This window comes from Ovis aries, chromosome 25 (genome assembly GCF_016772045.2).
Source record: "Ovis aries strain OAR_USU_Benz2616 breed Rambouillet chromosome 25, ARS-UI_Ramb_v3.0, whole genome shotgun sequence".
Taxonomy (NCBI): Eukaryota; Metazoa; Chordata; class Mammalia; order Artiodactyla; family Bovidae; genus Ovis; species Ovis aries.
In genome coordinates, this window is record NC_056078.1 from 38,322,046 (window position 1) to 38,341,319 (window position 19,274).

Below are 19,274 nucleotides of genomic sequence, written 5' to 3' on the forward strand. Positions count from 1 at the left end.
TGACTTCTGTTCCTTTTCCTTTGGCTGTCAAGTTCTGCTGATGGAGCTTTTCCTTCTCCATTCTCCTTACTGTTTCCTTGGGCCAGGCTCTACTATTCTGAGTAGACCATTGTAAAAAGCCCTTTTGTAAGTGATTTTTCTCCCTGTGTCCTGGATATTCTACAGGAAATGCATGTTGGTTGTATCCAGCAGGAATGTCAAAAGGCAAAATAATTTTGAATCTGCCATCCTAGAATAACACTTGAACCAAGGACTAAACGTTGTGTATCCATTAAAGGTCTATTTACTAAATGTCTCTGTTAGGTTGTTATATGCATTGTTATATGCTTTTTATAAGAAATTTGCTTAAGGGTTAATAACGTAATCTGTAAGGATTAATGGGAAAAAACAAGAAAAGATACATGGATAAGTGCCAGATATAACCTTACAGGACATTTTCTTAATGAGGTAGGAAAAGAGATTAAAAGTTTGAAAGTAATACTTGCTGCTCTATGTCCAAATGCCAGTTAAAGAACAACTGAGTTTAGGAAGATCTTGAGGCTGTCAATAAATGAAAATAGGAGCTTTAGTGTGTAGAATTGTAAGCTAATATATTTGAGTAGTACTTTGAAGAAATGCTGTTTAACTGTCAGATAATACCCAGAAGAGACTCCTGATATCATTGTTGCACATTCCTGGAAGACGCTGGCCTAATATGCTGATGCTGCAGATAGGATAACATCATCACTATACCTCTACATCCTTTAATATGATTCACCAGCACAAGTTGGTTAGTATTGAATCATCATTTTCTGAACCCAGATATAGCCATAGATGAGCTCTTTAGTTTCCTGAACTTTTTCTTGATTTGCTAACAGATTTTGTAAAATTTTGTGGAATTTGTCTTGCTTGCAACATTTAAAGAATTCTACATTTGTGGAAGAAAGTATTTTAAAATTTGAATCCTTTATATTCTGGATGCTTTAGCACATATTTCAACATAATTGAATTTTACATGTTGGTGAATATTTTGCAGAAATATTAAGTGTATTTTTATTAGCCTTTGCTGTTGCTACATTGTTGATCTTTATTTACGTTTTGGATAAATTTAGGGTTTGTGAGGCTGGCAGTAGATTCTCACTTGGAGATTATGTTGGAAAATCTTTGAGCATCTGTAATGTAGCATTTTGACATTTAGAGTGGGGTGTGTGTATCATTTTGGCTTATATTTTTCTGCCTAGGGAGCACCCTTGAGGAGGTAAGAAAGGAAGGTAAACAGTCTTCAGAGCGAGTCCCTAAGGTGGACCAAGGTGAGTGAGTGGGCATTTTGAGCCAAGGTGGGTAGTACGGCTCCAAGACTGATAAGAAGTCCTGAAAGATCATGGTATGGTCACAGATCCTTGGGTGGTTTGGTATAAGTGGAAGACAGGGTTTATTGTGCAGTGATGAGAGAGACCTGGTGCAAGGGAATGAAAGCCAGATTTTTGAAGGTTTTTTTGTCTTAACTGCATTTTCTTTTAATTTTTATTTTTAGTTGGAGGATAATTGCTCTACAGTGTTGTGTTGGATTCTGCTGTATAAGAGCGTGAATCAGCCAGAGATATCCACGTATCCCCCTCCTTCCTGAGCCTCCCTCCCAGCCCCTCCTTTCACCTCGCCCCCTAGGTCGTCTCAGGGCACCAAGCTGAGCTCCCTGTGTTTTGTTTAGTTGCATTTTCTTAGTGTCTGTGTGTCTTTGGATAGGTCGTGTGATTTCTCCAGTTTCATTTTGTTTAATTTACAAAATGAGAATAATGGCAATATTCTGCATTGTAGGATAGTTGTGAGGTTTAAATGAGGTGTTGTAGGCTTGGGATTCAAGTCCTCAGTAGATGTCACCTGCTGTTGTTAGTACTGTTTTAAAGCATTTGTTCTTTGGAGGGCCACCGAAAGAGTTTGAGTTGAAGAGGGAAATGATCAGATTTGTGATTTTAAATGTCAACTCTGGGAAAGCTATAGGGATGAAATGAAGGGGAAGAAACTAAAGGTAGGGAATTAAGAAAAATTATGCTAGAATACTAGCTAGAGATGGTAAGATTCTAGATTAGGAAATGAGGTAGTGTTGGAGAAGACAGGGTGGAGTCGAGAATTATTACAAATTGACATGCACACTGTATGCCATGAGTTGGAGAGATCTGAAGGAAACTAGGTGAACAGACAGCCATCATAGAGTACCCAGCTAGGTAGGAAGCATTGTATTCTCCTACTCATAAGAGAGTGCAGAGAGGGTGGTTAGAAGCCAGTACTTGTCATTGCCAAGGAGCTAATGTCTGAGCTGGGTTGCCTACTTTTCTCAGTGGGGCAGAAGCATTTGGGCAAGTCTGGATGAGTCCAGAGCAGTGACTCTGGGCAGCTCACTGGGGTAATGTGCCTACTGTCAGGAAACTCTCAGGAGTGGAGAAGAAGAATGACATAGACCACAAGTAGACCTAAGTGTAGTGGGGTTTCCCAGGTGGCGCTAGTGGTAAGAACCTGCCTGCCAGTGCAGGGGACATAAGAGACATGAGTTTGATTCCTGGGTCGGGAAGATCTCTTGGAGGCAGAAATGACAACCCACTCCAGTAGTCTTGCCTGGAGAAACCCGTGGACAGAGAAGCCTGGCAGGCTATAGTCCATAGGATCGGAGAATCAGACACAACTGAAGCAACTTAGTGTACATAGACCTAAGCATTGCTGCTGCTGCTGCTAAGTCGCTTCAGTCGTGTCTGACTCTGTGCGACCCCAGAGACGGCAGCCCACCAGGCTCCCCCGTCTCTGGGATTCTCCAGGCAAGAACACTGGAGTGGGTTGCCATTTCCTTCTCCAATGCATGAAAGTCAAAAGTGAAAGTGAAGTCGCTTAGTCGTGTCCGACTCTTAGCAAGCCCATGATCTGCAGCCTTCCAGGCTCCTCCGTCCATGGGATTTTCCAGGCAAGAGTACTGGAGTGGGGTGCCATTGCCTTCTCCAACCTAAGCAGTACCAGGTGTGAAACAGAAAAAGAGCTAATCCCTGAGGAGTTGGAAGGACTGACTGACAGTGTCGTGCTGTGTTGTTATTTGGATTTTCTAAGTGCTAAGAGAGGATCAAGCCCTACTAGAGACTCACCTGAGCTGGTTTTGTTAATTTTACAAGCCCTTCAGATATTTGCTGAAATGTATCCTTCAGACATTTGCTATTTTAACATTTGATAGGGAGACCTTTTGAGGTACTACTTTACAGTCATTTTGGGTAAAGATGTATTTCTGTTTTTTAGTTGGGTTTTTTTTTTGAAATACTTTATACCCTTTATGTTTGTGTATTTTCGTTTAATTGTGTTGTGTCTGGCAAGTTTAATTGTAGCATTTGAAAAACTACCTTTCACAGTAAAATGGTTAGTTTTTAATTTGTTTTCTAAGTTGACTATTCTTACCTGACATAATTTTACTTAAACATTCTTTCATAACAGAGAACAAAGTTCTATCTGGAATCGTATGACATGTATTTTCTTGTTACTGAAGTGTTCTATGCGTTGTATTGACCAGTTGCCAGTGTAGGTTAAATATAAACGTACTTTGATTTTAAGGTGTGGTTTTAAGACTTCAGACTTCTGTGGTTTTAATACTCAGACTTCAGCCTTTAACTTTTTTCAGTCGTAGTTTATGAAATTATCTATTGTTTGTGTCTTTAAGGTAAACATGATTTTGGGATTGTTCATAGTGATATTAGTATTTTCATTTCTTTATCAGCAACCCCTCGTTGTTATGTTTCTTTTGCTATGGAATTAGAATAAGACTCGTTCCTACATATTGCTATGTCCAAGGTGAAACAAACCCCAAACACCCTTTTACTAGAATTGCACTCAAAACATTTATTTTCTTCAGTAACTTTCATTTCTTCACTCAGTAACTTTTACTGTTTTTTCTACATCTTTAAGAATGAAAGTTATTCAAATATGTTGTGGTCCCTGTTTTCAAGGAGCTTGCAGTCTAGTAGAGAAAGTAGAGCACATGTAGACGTGATTCTAGAGGTAAAACAGTGTGATGCTTGCTGTACTTAGAGAGGTGTAGGAGTGTTCAGGAGGAACGCTTAATCTGAGTAGAGGTCACATGAACATGCTAATTCTCCAGTGAGGTTTATTGTTTATGTTACATGAAAAGAGAAAATACAGAAGCACAGAGCTGTCATCTAGTAGCCTGATATACATCAGAACATAAGGCAGAGAACGTTCCCGAGAGCAGAGGTATAGATATTGTACTTCCTGCGAGGTTGCAAATTGCAAAAAACCTGTTCCAGTCCTTCACCTCTTCTCATGCCATCTCTCTGTAGTGCTGTTGGGTATACTTCTTGTCTCCCTGGTGGGGACACTGCTCTGGGTTGTAGAAGAGACAAGTTGGCTTGTTGAGGGAATATATATATGAGATGGGTTGATTATTTAGCATGAGTAAGAGAAATTTAGGACTAACTGCTTAAAACATTTTTTTTCTTTTAAATTTGGAAATTATTTCATACTCAGGAAAGTTACAAGAATGAGAGTACTACAGAGACTGAGCAGTGTTTATCCAGGTTCACCTTTCGTTACTATTTTATGCCGTTTGCTTATCATTTGCTCTCTCACGTATGTACATAAATACATATATGTATACATACGTCTGTCTATGTGTATGTGCTCTTGGTCGTGCCCACATGTGCCAAGCATTTGGGAGTAAGTTGCATATGTCATGATGTGTACGTGCTAAGTTGCTTCACTCATGTCAGACTCTGTGCGACACCATGGACTGTAACCCAGCAGGTCCTCTGTCCATGGGCTTCTCCAGGCAATAATACTGGAGTGGGCAAGAATACAAACTACTTCACTAAATTTTACGTTGATACAATAATTTAATCTACCGTTTGTATCCCAATTTTTAAAAAATTAACTGAGTCTCTTTTATAACTTTAACCCCTTTCCACAGACTGCCTTTTAAAGAGCAGAGAATGAATCTTGAGAGATTTTTGGTGGCAGTTTTCTATTAAAAGTCTAAAGGAAATCATGGAGACTCAAGTTGGATTCCCCTTTTATTCTGCATCTTGTCTGTCCCCCAGTCTTTCCATCTCAGAAAACGGCAGCACCGTTAGAACAACCATAAGTTGTTCCATTTAATCTATCACCGAATGCTATGGCTCCTATCTCCCCAGTCACCATGAACTCTTTTCTGTCCATCTGCTTCGCCCTGCCTCTCCATATTTCTCATCTGACTCCTTCCTGCCTAGTTTCTAAACTGATTTCCCTGCTTCCATCTTTTCTCTTTTATAATTCATTCTCCACATAACAGCCAGAATAATCTTTTAGAAATGAAAATTGGATCGTGTCACTCTCTTGCTTATAACCTTGATTGGCTTTTCATTGCATCAGACTCCTGGCTCCTTTTAGGTAACAACTTAAATATCATCCCTCTAAGATGCTTTCCTTGATGTCCAGGATGCTCTTTTCTCCTAGCATTTCACTGTTTTCCTGCATAGGATTTGTGATTCATAATTGTTTACTTGTTTTTTTTTTTTTTTCCTTTTTTTCTGTTTCCTACACCAGACTAATTGCAAAAACCGTAACAGTCATGTCTGTTCTGTCAGCTTTTGTATACCTGGCACTTAGTATATTGCTAGGCTCTTAGCAAGTCATTAATAACTATTTGAATACTTCAGTACAGGGAGACCTGGGGGGCTTTCTAGTTCTTCTGCCACTCAGGGTAAGAGTCTGCACTTTTTCTGGCAAGTGATTATCTGTCTTGTTTCTGAATCCATTAACTTGTTGAGTAAATTCTGACAGTTTGAAAATTTTTCATTATTTTGGACTGAAAACTACCTTTCCGTTATTTCCATCCACTGTCCCTAGTTCTGCCTCTTTTGGGCTTAAACTACTTGACAACAGTAATAATACATTCTCCTGGTTTTGCTAGGCTAGAACATTTGTAAATGCTTTGGTTTTCGTCTTGACATGATTCTTCACCCTTACACCAGGGTAGCTCTAAATAAAAGTGGTTTATTGAAAGATAAATATACTCATAATTGGTACAGTAATTTGTGGTAAAATAATTTATAGTATATAAATTCAGTATAGTACATTGTAGCCATTAAAATAATAACTATAACTGTATAGATATGGGGAATATTTATAAAAAATGATATTTAAAGAGTAGAAAGTTAAATTGTTTCTAGATATTTATCATAGCTGACTTTGGCATATAGATGCAATTGAAAAGGGAAATAAAGTAACGAGAAAAGTTTGGTTAGGGTAGTAGAATTACAGAAAGACATTTTTAAGAAAGAGTTAATAGTTTAATAAAAAAGGATAGAATGTACTGCTCATAATGTCATTCCAACAAGGGTTAATGCAGTTCAGTTGTGTCAACTCTTTGCAGCCCCAGTGACTACAGCACGCCAGGCTTCCTGTCACCAGCTCCTGGAGTTTACTCAAACTCATGTCCATCGAGTCGGTGATGCCATGCAACCACCTCATCCTCTGCCATCCCGTTCTCCTCCTGCCTTCAATCTTTCCCAGCATCAGGGTCTTTTCTAGTGAGTCAGTTCTTTGCATCAGGTGGCCAAAGTATTGAATAAGTTTCAGCTTCAGCATCAGTCCTTCCAATGAATATTCAGGACTGATTTTTTTAGGATTGACTGGTTGAATCTCCTTGCAGTCCAAGGGACTCAACAGTCTTCCCTAACACCACAGTTCAAAAGCATCAGTTCTTACCCGGCGCTCAGCTTTCTTTATATCCATACATGACAACTGGAAAAACCATAGCTTTGACTAGACTGGCCTTTGTCAACAAAGTACTGTATCTGCTTTTTATTATGCTGTCTAGGTTGGTCATAGCTTTTCTTCCAAGGAGTAAGTGTCTTTTAATTTCATGACTGCAGTCACCATCTACAGTGATTTTTGGAGCCCCCCCAAAATATAGTCTCTCACTATTTCCATTGTTTCCCCATCTATGTGCCATGAAGTAATGGGACTGGATGCCATGATCTTAGTTTTCTGATGTTGAGTTTTAAGCCAACTTTTTCACTCTCCTCTTTAAGAGGCTTTTTAGTTCTTTGCTTTCTGCCATAAGGGTGGTGTCATCTGCGTATCTGAGGTTATTGATATGTTTCCCGGCAATCTTGATTCCAGCTTGTGCTTCATCCAGCCTGGCATTTTGCATGATGTATTCTGCATATAAGTTAAATAAGCAGGGTGATAGTATGCAGCCTTGACATAGTCCTTTCCCAATGTGGAACCAGTCTGTTGTTCCATGTCCAGTTCTAACTGTTGCTTCTTGACCAGCATACAGATTTCTCAGGAGGCAGGTCAGATGGTCTGATATTTCCATCTCTTGAAGAATTTTCAATAGTTGGTTATGATTTACACAGTCAAAGGGTTTGGCGTAGTTAATAAAGCAGAAGTAGGTGTTTTTCTTGCTTTTTCCATGATCTAGCAGATGTTGGCAATTTGATCTCTGGTTTCTCTGCCTGTTCTAAATCCAGCTTGAACATCTGGAAGTTCACGGTTCACGTACTGTTGAAGCCTGGCTTGGACAATTTTGAGCATTACTTTACTAGCGTGTGAGATGAGTGCAATCATGTGGTAGTTTGAGCATTCTTTGGCATTGCCTTTCTTTGGGATTGGAATGAAAACTCACCTTTTCCAGTCCTGTGGCCACTGTTGAGTTTTCCAACTTTGCTGGCGTATTGAGTGCATTTTTACAGCATCATCTTTTAGGATTTGAAATAGTTCAACTGGCATTCCATCACCTCCACTAGCTTTGTTCATAGTGGTGCTTCCTAAGGCCCACTTGACTTCACATTCCAGGATGTCTGGCTCTAGGTGAGTGATCACACCATCATGGTTATCTGGGTCCTGAAGATCTTTTTTGCATAGTTCTTCTGTGTATTCTTGCCACCTCTTCTTAATATCTTCTGCTTCTGTTAGGTCCATACCATTTCTATCCTTTATTGTGCCCATCTTTGCATGAAATGTTCCCTTGGTATGTCTGATTTTCTTGAAGAGATCTCTAGTCTTTCCCATTCTATTGTTTTCCTCTAGTTCTTTGCAGTGATCACTGAGGAAGCGTTTCTTATCTTTCTGTGCTATTCTTTGGAACTCTGCATTCAAATGGATGGATTCAATCTTTACTTTTCTCCTTTTTCTTTAGCTTCTCTTCTTTTCTCAGCTATTTGTAAGACCTCCTCAGACAACCATTTTGCCGTTTTGTATTTCTTTTTCTTGGGGATCATCTTGATCCCTGCCTCCTCTACAATGGCACGAACCTCCGTCCATAGTTCTTCATGCACTCCATCAAATCTACTCCCTTGAATCTATTTCTCACTTCCACTGTATAATTGTAAGGGATTTTATTTAGGTCAAACCTGAATGGTCTAGTGGTTTTCCCTACTTTCTTCAATTTAAGTCTGAATTTGTGAGGAGTTCATGGTCTGAGCCGCAGTCAGTTCCTGGGCTTGTATTTGCTGACTATATAGAGCTTCTCCATCTTTGGCTGCAGGGAATATACCAGTCTGATTTTGGTATTGACCATTTGTGTTGTCCATGTGTAGAGTCTTCTTTTGTGTTGTTGGAAGAGGGTGTTTGCTATGACCAGTGCATTCTCTTGGCAAAACTCTGTTAGCCTTTGCCGTGCTTCATTTTGTACTCCAAGGCCAAATGTGCCTGTTATTCCAGGTGTTTCTTGACTACATACTTTTGCATTCCAGTCCCCTATCATGAAAAGGACATCTTTTTCAGGTGTTAATTCTAGCAGGTCTTGTAGGTCTTCATAGAACTGTTCAACTTCAGCTTCTTCAGCATTATTGGTCAGGGCATAGACGTGGATTACTGTGATATTGAATGGTTTGCCTTGGGAATGAACAGAGATCATTCTGTGATTATTGAGATTGCATCCAAGTACTGCATTTAGGAGTCTTGTTGACTATGATGGCTCCTCCATTTCTTCTAAGGGATTCCTGCCCACAGTAGTAGATATAATGGTCATCTGAGTTAAATTCACCCATTCCAGTCCATTTGAGTTCACTGATTCCTAAAATGTTGATGTTCACTCTCACCATCTCCTGTTTGACCACTTCCAATTTGCTAAAGTTAAACTAAGGCCCAACATTTATTTCCTTGAGATTTAAACACGTTTTAATTTTTCTGCAGTAATGTATTAAATTGGCTAAGAGACCTGAGATAGTTTAAATGAGAGATTGGTGGGTATTCTTTCCTGTCTAAATTATTTCTTGAAGGTACCAAGGCAGACTGCTAGTACATTATTTGACTTTTTTCTATCAATACTGTGATCCCTACTTTCCTGAAATAGGATACTATTTTGATATTACTTTCAGTTAAAACTAATAATTAAATGGTAATTATAACTAAAGTTTAGAAAGGTTTTTTTCTGAGAAAAATCTTACTTATGTAACTAACTTATTTAAAAGTAGACTTAAAAATGAATCCATACTTTGTTTTTATAGAGACATGTCTTTAGAATTATAGTAATGTCCAAACTTCAAGATGTTTATTTGAATACTTGGACAGCTGTTTTCTTATAAAACATTATTTTATGTTTGTACAATCCAAAATAATAGTAACACCATTGGATATTAGTAGTTAATTTAGAAAATAAAATTGATTAATATTATTCTTTTGAATTTATATGTGAAAAGAATCACGTTTTATTAGATGAGCATTAAGGACATTTAAAAAGAATGAGGGAACTGACAAAGGATTAATTTCCAGAATATACAAGAAGGTTATACAACTTAATACCAGAAAAACAAACAACTCAGTCAAAAAGTGGGCAAAAGACCTAAACAGACATTTCTCCAAAGAAGACATCCAGATGGCTAATAAACACATGAAAAGATGCTCAACACTGCTCATTATTAGAGAAATGCAAATAAAAAACTACAATGAGATATCGCCTCACACCAGTCAGAATGGCTGTTATCAAAATATCCACAAACAACACATGCTGGAGAGGGTGTGGAGAAAAGGGAACCCTCTTGCACTGCTGGTAGGAATGTAAATTGATACAGCCACTGTGGAAGACAGTTTGGAGAGTCCTTAAGGAGCTAGGAATAAAACTACCATCTGACCCAGCAATACCACTTCTAGGCGTACGCTTTGAGGAAACTCAAACTGAGAAAGACACATGTACCTCAGTGTTCATTGCAGCACTATTTACAATAGCTAGGACATGGAAGTAACCTAGATGTCCATCCACAGATGAATGGGTAAAGAACTTTTTGACCAACTCAGCATAGTTCTTTACACTGGCCATCATGTGACAGTGTCTGCTCAGGTCTGGGGAAAGGGGAAGAGTGAGGGGAGCAAGTCTCTGGATGACTGACAGCCAGTATGCAGAGTTTTATGTATATGCAAAAGTTTGTTGGTAGGGTCTCTACATTTTAAAAGTTTCTAAGATGTTTCAATAGAATGTTTTATCCTTGTGTATTTGAACATATAATGTTCAGAACATTTTTCATGCTCCATACACACACAGACACGCATGACTGAAACTATAGTGTCATGAAATACTTCCACTATGCATGATGCCTTCTGCTATCTTCTGTTCCATCTTATTGTTGTATTGTTGTAGCAAGGGCATTGATTAAGTAGAAAAAGACTGCTTTAGGACTACAATAAATCTATAATTTCTAAAATTTAATACAAAGATGACTGAAATGTTGCAAAATTAATTTTAAATAATCCAACTGAGCTTTATAAAAACTGCTGAAGCTGTAACTATCTTAGGTTCTACATTGATTTTCCTTATATGAGACACTTACAAAATAAAAATGTTTACATAAAATAATTACATTTTATAGTACTATTTCAGGTGTTAAAAACATTGCAGGCGTGTTTCTTGCTCTAAGACCACTGAATGTGACATGCCTCATTTCTTTGACCTGACAAGTAAGACCGTTACTACCCACTAATGTAGCACTCCATAGGAGGAGTCTGTCACCATTTTATAGTCTTTTTCTACCTTAGTCTTTCATCAGCAGCTTGATTATAGAATTCAGATGCATCCTTTTGAGGTTGTCTGCAACCTCCGTCTTCCTTTGCTGGCATTTTCGCTCACCGTGGTCCATTCCTGGATTATTTTGCTGCTGTTGTTCAGTCGCTAAGTCGTGTCAGACTCTTTGCGACCCCATGGATTTTGTAATTCATCCTAAATAACAATTGTTTTTCACCTTCAGATGGTTTTGCTTTTTATTTCTCAATTGTATCAGTGTGAATTTCTACTTGTGGTTTTTCTCCTTTAATAATCATTGCCTACTTGTATTTGTAGTCTCTTCCAGCATCTCTTTGCCTTTTAGTTATTCTATGATAAGTTCTGGCTTTCCCTGAAGTTCGCCTGCTACTTCTTGACAGAAACATGTCTTCTTTCATCTGTCTTGTCTCACTTAAAATTTCCCAGTTGTCATTTTATAGCTTCGTTTTTCTTTATTTGTTCCTTAATTTCCTTTTAATGATGAAGCTGACTGGCTTCCAGTTCATTATCTCTCCTTTTACTTAAGATTTCTTCCCCAAACTGCTTTTAGAATTTCTCTCTGCCTCATTTGAATCAGACAGTTCGACTTCAGTGCTCTTATGGCATGTTCCTGTGTAGAGAATTGGTTTTCATTTTCATCTCTTGATTTCTTAGCCACCTCTGATACCTTCAGGTGGCGAGAAGTATCTTCTTAGACTTAAGTACAAGTGTTGAGTTCAGCCTCTCAGTCATGTCCGACTCTTTGTGACCCCATGAACTGCAGCATGCCAGGCTTCCCTGTCGATCATCAACTCCCAGAGCTTGCTCAAACTCATGTCTTTCGAGTCGGTAATGCCATCCAACCATCTCGTCCTTTGTCGTTCCCTTCTCCTCCTGCCTTCAATCTTTGCCAGCATCAGGGTCTTTTCTAGTGAGTCAGTTCTTCGCATCAGGTGGCCAAATTATTGGAGCTTCATCTTCAGTCCTTCCAGTGAATATTCAGGACTGATTTCTTTTAGGGTGGACTGGTTTGATCTCCTCGCAGTCCAAGGGACTCTCAAGAGTCTTCTCTAACGGCACAATTCAAAAGCATCAATTCTTTGGTGCTCAGCTTTCTCTATAGTTCAGCTCTCACATCCATACATGACTGCTGGAAAAACCATAACTTTGACTAGATGGACATTTGTCCAAAACTAGAGAAAACCAAAACTGTTACCTTTATATCCTCTCAAGTTATTGCCTTTTTCTTTTTAGTCTTTGAAAGAATGGGTCACATTTCCTGACTCCATTTCTTTATCTTTTATTTACTCTTGAGATCTCTATAGTTAGTTTTCTGTGCCTCATCTTACCCCTGAAACTCCTCTGGCAAAGGTGACCAAATTTGCAAACTGCCAAGGGGTGATCATTCTTTTCAGTATTCAGTTTTTCTTTGCTTATCTGTGGGATTTGACACTACTGCCTGTTACCCTTTTTCAAATTCTCTTCCAGTTCTTTTCTTTCCTTTGGATTATGCGTTCTCAGCTGCCATTTTGTTGTTGTTGTTGTTTTCTTCTTCATTTCTTAAATGTTGGTGATACCCTGGATAGTGCCCTCAGTCTTTTTTTCCTTTTCTACATTTTCCCCAGGTGACCTCACCTGTTTCTGGTGGAACGTTTGTCAGTTATCTCTATAGTCACAAGTCCCAAATCATCATCTCTCATTCGGACCTTGCCCTTGCATTTCAGACTCCTTTCCATGGCTAGTAAACACCCCCACTAGCACCCTCTGTAGGTCCCTCAAGGTCAGCTTGGCATGCTAAGTTCATGGTCTGTTTCCTCATGTATAATATTTGCCTTCAGTTAAAGGTACCACCCTCTGTTCAGCCAGACAAACCCAGAATCCTGAATCCTTTCCTCTCTACATCTAATCAGTCAGTTATCCATCCATTTCCATCTCCTGTACCTAATCAGTCAGTCAGTTATTCATTAAGTATTGTGCTCTCATTTTGTGTCTACAATTGTGATAAAGTTCTCAAAATTCAAGATTGCTAATATCCTTTTTATTTGTACCTTTCCCCCTAACCTTTTTGCTACAATCCTTGCCATCTTTCTCATGTTAACACCTCTTATTCTGTCTCCCTTCCTTTGATCCAAACTTCATACTGAAATCAGAGTCAGTTTTCAAAATTCAGATCAGATCATTGTTGTTTTCTGGCTTAAAACCCCTTGACTTCCTAACTGCCCATAGTAGAGTTCAAATTCTTAATATGGCATTTAAAGCTTTTGACAGACTGTATTTTCCCCATTCACCTTCTCTTTTTTCCTGTTGTGTCTTTGAACCCTGTTCACTACCCTTGTTTAGTAAGTTTCCTGAATGTGCCTTGCTTTTGTTTATGCTCTTAGGCTGTGTTGGTTCTCATATTAAGTGTCTTTGTTATTACTTTCTATGTATCATTTGAGATTCAACTCAGAAGACACCATTTGTGAAAACCCCTTCTGCCAATTAAGTGCTTTTCTTTTTGTGCCGCGCCCCCCCCCCCCCCCCCCGCCCCGCCCCCTGGGTATGCGCTCCTGTAGCAATTATAGTACTTTGTTGCCTTTTTCTTGCCTGTATGTCTTTTCTCTGTATTGGAGTGTTTGCTGTATCTACAGCCTCTAGCACAGCCTGATTTGTGGTCAGTGTTTCAGTGAAAGTGAAGTTGCTCAGTTGTGTCCTACTGTTTGCAACCCCATGGACTGTAGCCCACCAGGCTCCTCTGTCCATGGAATTTTCCAGGCAAGAATACTGGAGTGGTTTGCCACTGGGGATCTTCCCGACTCAGGGATTGAACGCGGGTCTCCTGCATTTCACGCGGGTCTCCTGCATTTCAGGCAGATGCTTTACCATCTGAGCCACTAGGGAAGTCTTTAAAAAGGCTTTCAATACATGTTTGATGACTGAATTAATGTGTTCTAAGTTGTTGCCATGATGAAAACTTTCCTTCCTTTGCCAGAGCTTAAGCTCCCCCTGGCAGGCGTATATCTTAACCTATATGCCTTATCTTGTCTCATTGATGCTTAATAAAAATGTGTTGTAGTAATCTGAGGTGGAGGTATGCAGTGATATAAGTGAGGCTTCCCTGCAGAGGAAGAAGCTGAATTGTGTTAGTCCTAAGCACAATAAGATTGTGCTTATATTATGCAAATACTATACCTAACCTTAATCATTCTGATTTTTGCCAAATCAAGAAAATTGGGAGTGCCAATACCTCAGGGGATTGATTAAATGCTGTTAACTAGCTTGAGGATTTTTACTTTTTGAAAATGTTACAGGAGTTCCCTGCTAGTCCAGTGATCAGGACTCTGCACTTCCACGGCAGGGAATGTGGGCTCGATCCCTGGTTGGAGAACTAAGATCCAACAAGCTGTGTGGCCAAAGGAAAAAAAAAAGTTAAAATATGACTATCTTACTTCTATTAAAAGTTGTAGAGTAATTATCTCAAATACTTTGTAATTAAGTCACACACAGAGTCAGCATTTAAAGAGCACAATCAGACTAAGACTGATTGTGTCATCCCATTTCTTTTGTAATTTATTTTTTTAAAAGAGGTTTTAGGCCAAAAGTTTTAGGTTCCTTGGAAAAAAGCGAAGAGTTAGGTGTGCATGGGTGTGGATAGGAAATGAGATTCCAAACTGGAATAAATTCTTAAAAAGAAAGCTATCAAGGAAGAGATTGGCTGCTTTACTGGGTTTAATAACGAAGTGTGGTTTGAGGAGGGGTGGAGCAAAAAGCTAGTGTCACGAATTTGGGTACCTGTTCTACCTAGGAAAGTAGGAGTTTATTAGTAGAAGCTTATATTTGTGGCACGTTGTGTTATGTTTTATACACATAGATGTTTATATTGTTGATTTGAGGTAAGACTAACACAGTTCTCAGAAAGTCACTGTTAAGGAATATGCTTTTCTTGCTTTCAGCCTGCATTTGTAAAATGCCACTTATGTGCCAGCTACTTAATTTCCTTACTGAGACCACAGTGAGGAAACAAATGAGTGAAAGGCATAGTTTGTATTCTCAAAGAACTTGGTCTCCAGTGAAGGGAACATAAACCTGGAGTGGTCTGAGGAATGCTTCTTGGCTTGTTGGTAAGAAGTAGGAGTCCACCTTCATTTGGGTACCCTGTGCAGTTATTGAGTTTTATCTGAACTGAATAGTAAAATTTGGAGAGAGAACTTCTGTGGTTTGGCCAAAGGAGCTTGCAGTTAGTTCTTCTTTACCTACTAGTATTCTCTTTGTTCCTTAAATTTAAGTTTCAGGAAGTAATATACTTAGAATCTACATTTAATAACATCATTTAATGTTTCTAAACCACAAATTCATTTTGAGACTTTGAATCCCAAGTTGCTTTGATCCCCATCTGCCTGAGAAAAAGTTGTAGCTTGAGGACAAAAAGTTCAGCTTGACTTAAAAAAACTGTGGAGTTTTGTGTTGAGCTTGGTATGCACTCTTTAAAGCCATGAAGAAGCTGGAATGAAGTTGTATTGTTTTAAACCTTTATTTTTGAGGATGCCATTTTTGCTTATTTAATTGCTGTAATCAAGTCTTTGAATCAACTTGACATAGATAGCAGCCAGAAAAAAAACAAGGGAGAAGGGGGTTTGGTTGAGTGACACAAGGTAAAAAAAAAAAAAATTTCTTTTTAAAACTTAAGATGTAGTTATCTGAATGTGAAAGCAAGTTTCCAGAATTGACTGGTAGGGGCATGTAGTCATCAGCATTGTTGTTCAGTTAATTGCTGTTGGACTCTGGAATTAGTTTATGCCTGTGTAAAAGCCCTGAAATGCATTCAAATTCATACCTTCTAAAAAGCTACTGGAAAAACTAAAAAAAGAATTTGAGTAGGTGGTTCCTCTGATGATAGGGTAATGGATATGAAAGGAATTTGAAAAACTGAAAGCTCTTACTTGTTTCTCTGCAAAAACTTCTTTAATCATTACCTACATTCTTTGCTGTCTTCATACTTCTCCTCTCACCTCCGCTGTCCAGTTCCTTCACTCTGTCCCAAGCTGTCAGTAAACTCAGAATATTCATGCCTTTGTCCGGAAGGCAGTCTGCATGGATCCTGAAGTCAAGTGGATGTGAACCTGGATTCTCTTCAGTAATTTCTGAACTTGTGACTTTGGATAAATGTTTTAGCTTTTCTGAATCTTGGTTTATCTGTTTAAAATAGGATGAACTCTACCACCTTATAATATTAGGGTGATCAAGCAGTTAACAGGGACAAAGTGATCAGGATGGTACCTGTCATATAAGTGCTCAGTGATATTGGCTCCTGCTTTTCCTCTCCCATCCAGTTGTGGATTGGTTCCTTATGAAAGCAAAAAATTTTGATTTACAGTTTTTTAAATAGGGAATTTATAAGTAGTTTTGGAAATTCTTTTAAATGTGAATTTGTTGTTCAGTTGCCCAGTTGTGTGACTGTTAGTGACACCATGGACTACAACATGCCAGGCCTCTCTGTTTCTCACCATCTCCCGAAGTTTGTCCAAGTTCATGTCCATTTCATTGGTGATGCCATCCAGCCATCTCATTCTCTTTCTGCCCTCAATCTTTCCCAGCATCAGGAAACTTTTCCATTGAGTTCGCTGTTTGCATCAGATGAGCAAAATACTCCAGTTTCAACTTCAGCATCAGTCCTTCCAATGAGTATTCAGGGTTGATTTCTCTTAAGACTGACTAGTTTCATCTCCTTGCTGTCCAGGGGACTCTCAGGAGTCTTCTCCAGCACCACAGTTTGAAGGCATCAATTCTTTGGTGCTCTGCCTTCTTTACAGTCCAGTTCTCGCAACCATATGTGACCACTGGGAAGACCATAGCCTTGACTGTACGGACATTTGTCAGCAGAGTAATGTCTCTGCTTTTCAACACACAGTCCAGGTTTATCATAGCTTTCCTGCCAAGAAGCAAACCTCTCTGACTTCACGGCTGCAGTCACCATCCACAGTGATTTTAGAGCCCAAGAAGCGGAAATCTGTTACTACTTCCACCTTGTCTCCCTCTGTTTGCCTTGAAGTAATGGGTTCAGCAATACTTGAATTGTGAACTTCCAGTTGCTCAAGCTGGTTTTAGAAAAGGCAGAGGAACCAGGTCAAATTGCCAACATCTGCTGGGTCATCGAAAAAGCAAGAGAGTTCCAGAAAAACATCGATTTCTGCTTTATTGACAATGCCAAACCCTTTAACTGTGTAGATCACAATAAACTGTGGAAAATTCTGAATGAGATGGGAATACCAGACCACCTGACCTGCCTCTTGAGAAACCTGTATGCAGGTCAGGAGGCAACAGTTAGAACTGGACATGGAACAACAGACTGGTTCCAAATAGGAAAAAGAGTATGTCAAGGCTGTATATTGTCACCCTACTTATTTAACTTCTATGCAGAGTACATCATGAGAAACGCTGGGCTGGAAGAAGCACAAGATGGAATCAAGATTGCCAAGAGAAATATCAATAACCTCAGATATGCAATATACACCACCCTTACAGCAGAAAGTGAAGAGGAACTTAAAAAGCCTCTTGATGAAAGTGAAAGAGGAGAGTGAAAAAGTTGGCTTAAAGCTCAACATTCAGAAATCAAAGATGATGGCATCTGGTCCCATCACTTCATGGGAAATAGATGGGAAAAGAGTGGAAACAGTGTCAGACTTTATTTTTGGGGGCTCCAAAATCACTTCAGATGGTGACTGCAGCCATGAAATTAAAAGACGCTTACTCCTTGGAAGGAAAGTTATGACCAACCTAGATAGCATATTAAGAAGCAGAGACATTATTTTGCCAACAAAGGTCCATCTAGTCAAGGCTATGGTTTTTCCAGTGGTCATGTATGGATATGAGAGTTGGACTGTGAAGAAAGCAGAGTGCTGAAGAATTGATGCTTTTGAACTGTGGTGTTGGAGAAGACTCTTGAGAGTCCCTTGGACTGCAAGGAGATCCAACCAGTCCATTCTAAAGGGGATCAATCCTGGGTGTTCATTGGAAGGACTGATGCTAAAGCTGAAACTCCAATACTTTGGCCACCTTATGTGAAGAGTTTTCTCATTGGAAAAGTCTCTGATGCTGGGAGGGATTCGGGGCAGGAGGAGAAGGGGACGACAGAGGATGAGATGGCTGGATGGCATCACCGACTTCGATGGACATGAGTTTGAATAAACTTCAGGAGTTGGTGATGGACAGGGAGGCCTGGCATGCTGCGATTCATGGGGTTGCAAAGAGTCAGACACAACTGAACTGAATGGGTCCGGATGTCATGATCTTAGTTTTTTTAATGTTTGGTAAAAGCTGGCTTTTTCACTCCCCTCCTTCATCCTCATTAAGAGACTCTTTAGTTCCTCTTTGCTTTCTGCCTTTAGAGTGGTATCCATCCATGTATCTGAGGTTGTTGATATTTCTCCTTCTTATCTTTTTTTTTCTTTAATGCATTTTACTTTTCATTTATTTATTTTATAATTAAAGGATAATTGCTTGATAGAATTTTGCTGTTTTCTGCCAGATATCAACATGAATCCCACTTATCTTGAATCCAGCTTGTAACTCATCCAGCCCGGCATTTCTCATGATGTGCTCAACATATTGATTGAACAAACAGGGTGACAGCAGAAAGCCCTGTCGTAGTGCTGTCTCAGTCTTGAACCAGTCAGTTGTGCCATACAGGATTCTAACTGTTGCTTCTTGACCCACATGCAGGTTTCTACCACACAGAATTACCATACTTTAAATGTACTGTATTTAAAAAAAGATTACTCTTATAGAAAGTAACTCAAAATCTCTGGCATTTCTAAATCCTGTACCATTAATTATTCTTAGTTCAACATTAAAGCTCAAAGACAATTGTAAAGTCTTTCAGAGAAGATTATATATATCATTAGATTGTGTAGTCAACGTGTGCTTTTTCAAAGTGTTATGACTGCCTTGTTTAATTGCTTATTGGGGACTGTGTATCACAGCTCCTAAAATGAAGCCGACTAACAATGTCTGCTTCAAAGTTATAAACAAATATAGGAGAAAGTTTCATGAGTATTTGAAGACCAGAAGTTAGCTTATCAACAAGTGAAGTGATGGCATTCATAATGCAAGCAAATAAGGAAACTTTATAGCTGAGCTGTCAGATTAGCTTTGTCTCAAGAAAGATCACAGTCCAAGATGATTGATATCATTTATGTTGCCATTATTTGTGCATTTAGAAATCAATAAATATTCTTGATAGGAAATAGTACATTCAGGTTCTAATCCTTTTTGGTTTTTTTTTTTCCCCCAAGTGATAGCACCCTAAGCATTTTGTTAGTAACAGTGCCTTTCT

General features: G+C 39.0%; 1 protein-coding gene across 18 annotated transcripts in view; it reads left to right on the forward strand.

Annotated features, from left to right (window-relative positions):
• The window catches only part of CCSER2 (coiled-coil serine rich protein 2), a 162,671-nt gene that overhangs the window by 13,133 nt on the left and 130,264 nt on the right, over positions 1 to 19,274 (forward strand). For 2 of the 18 annotated variants that reach the window (XM_042240826.2, XM_060406820.1), the window contains 2 exons: positions 633 to 769; positions 1,221 to 1,289. The exons of 11 other annotated variants lie outside the window; for them this stretch is intronic. The gene's annotated coding sequence lies outside the window, so the exon portion shown is untranslated. The remainder of the gene's footprint in view (positions 1 to 632; positions 770 to 1,220; positions 1,290 to 19,274) is intronic. 5 more of the 18 variants (XM_060406822.1, XM_042240827.2, XM_042240828.2 and 2 more) reach the window with 4 other exon arrangements.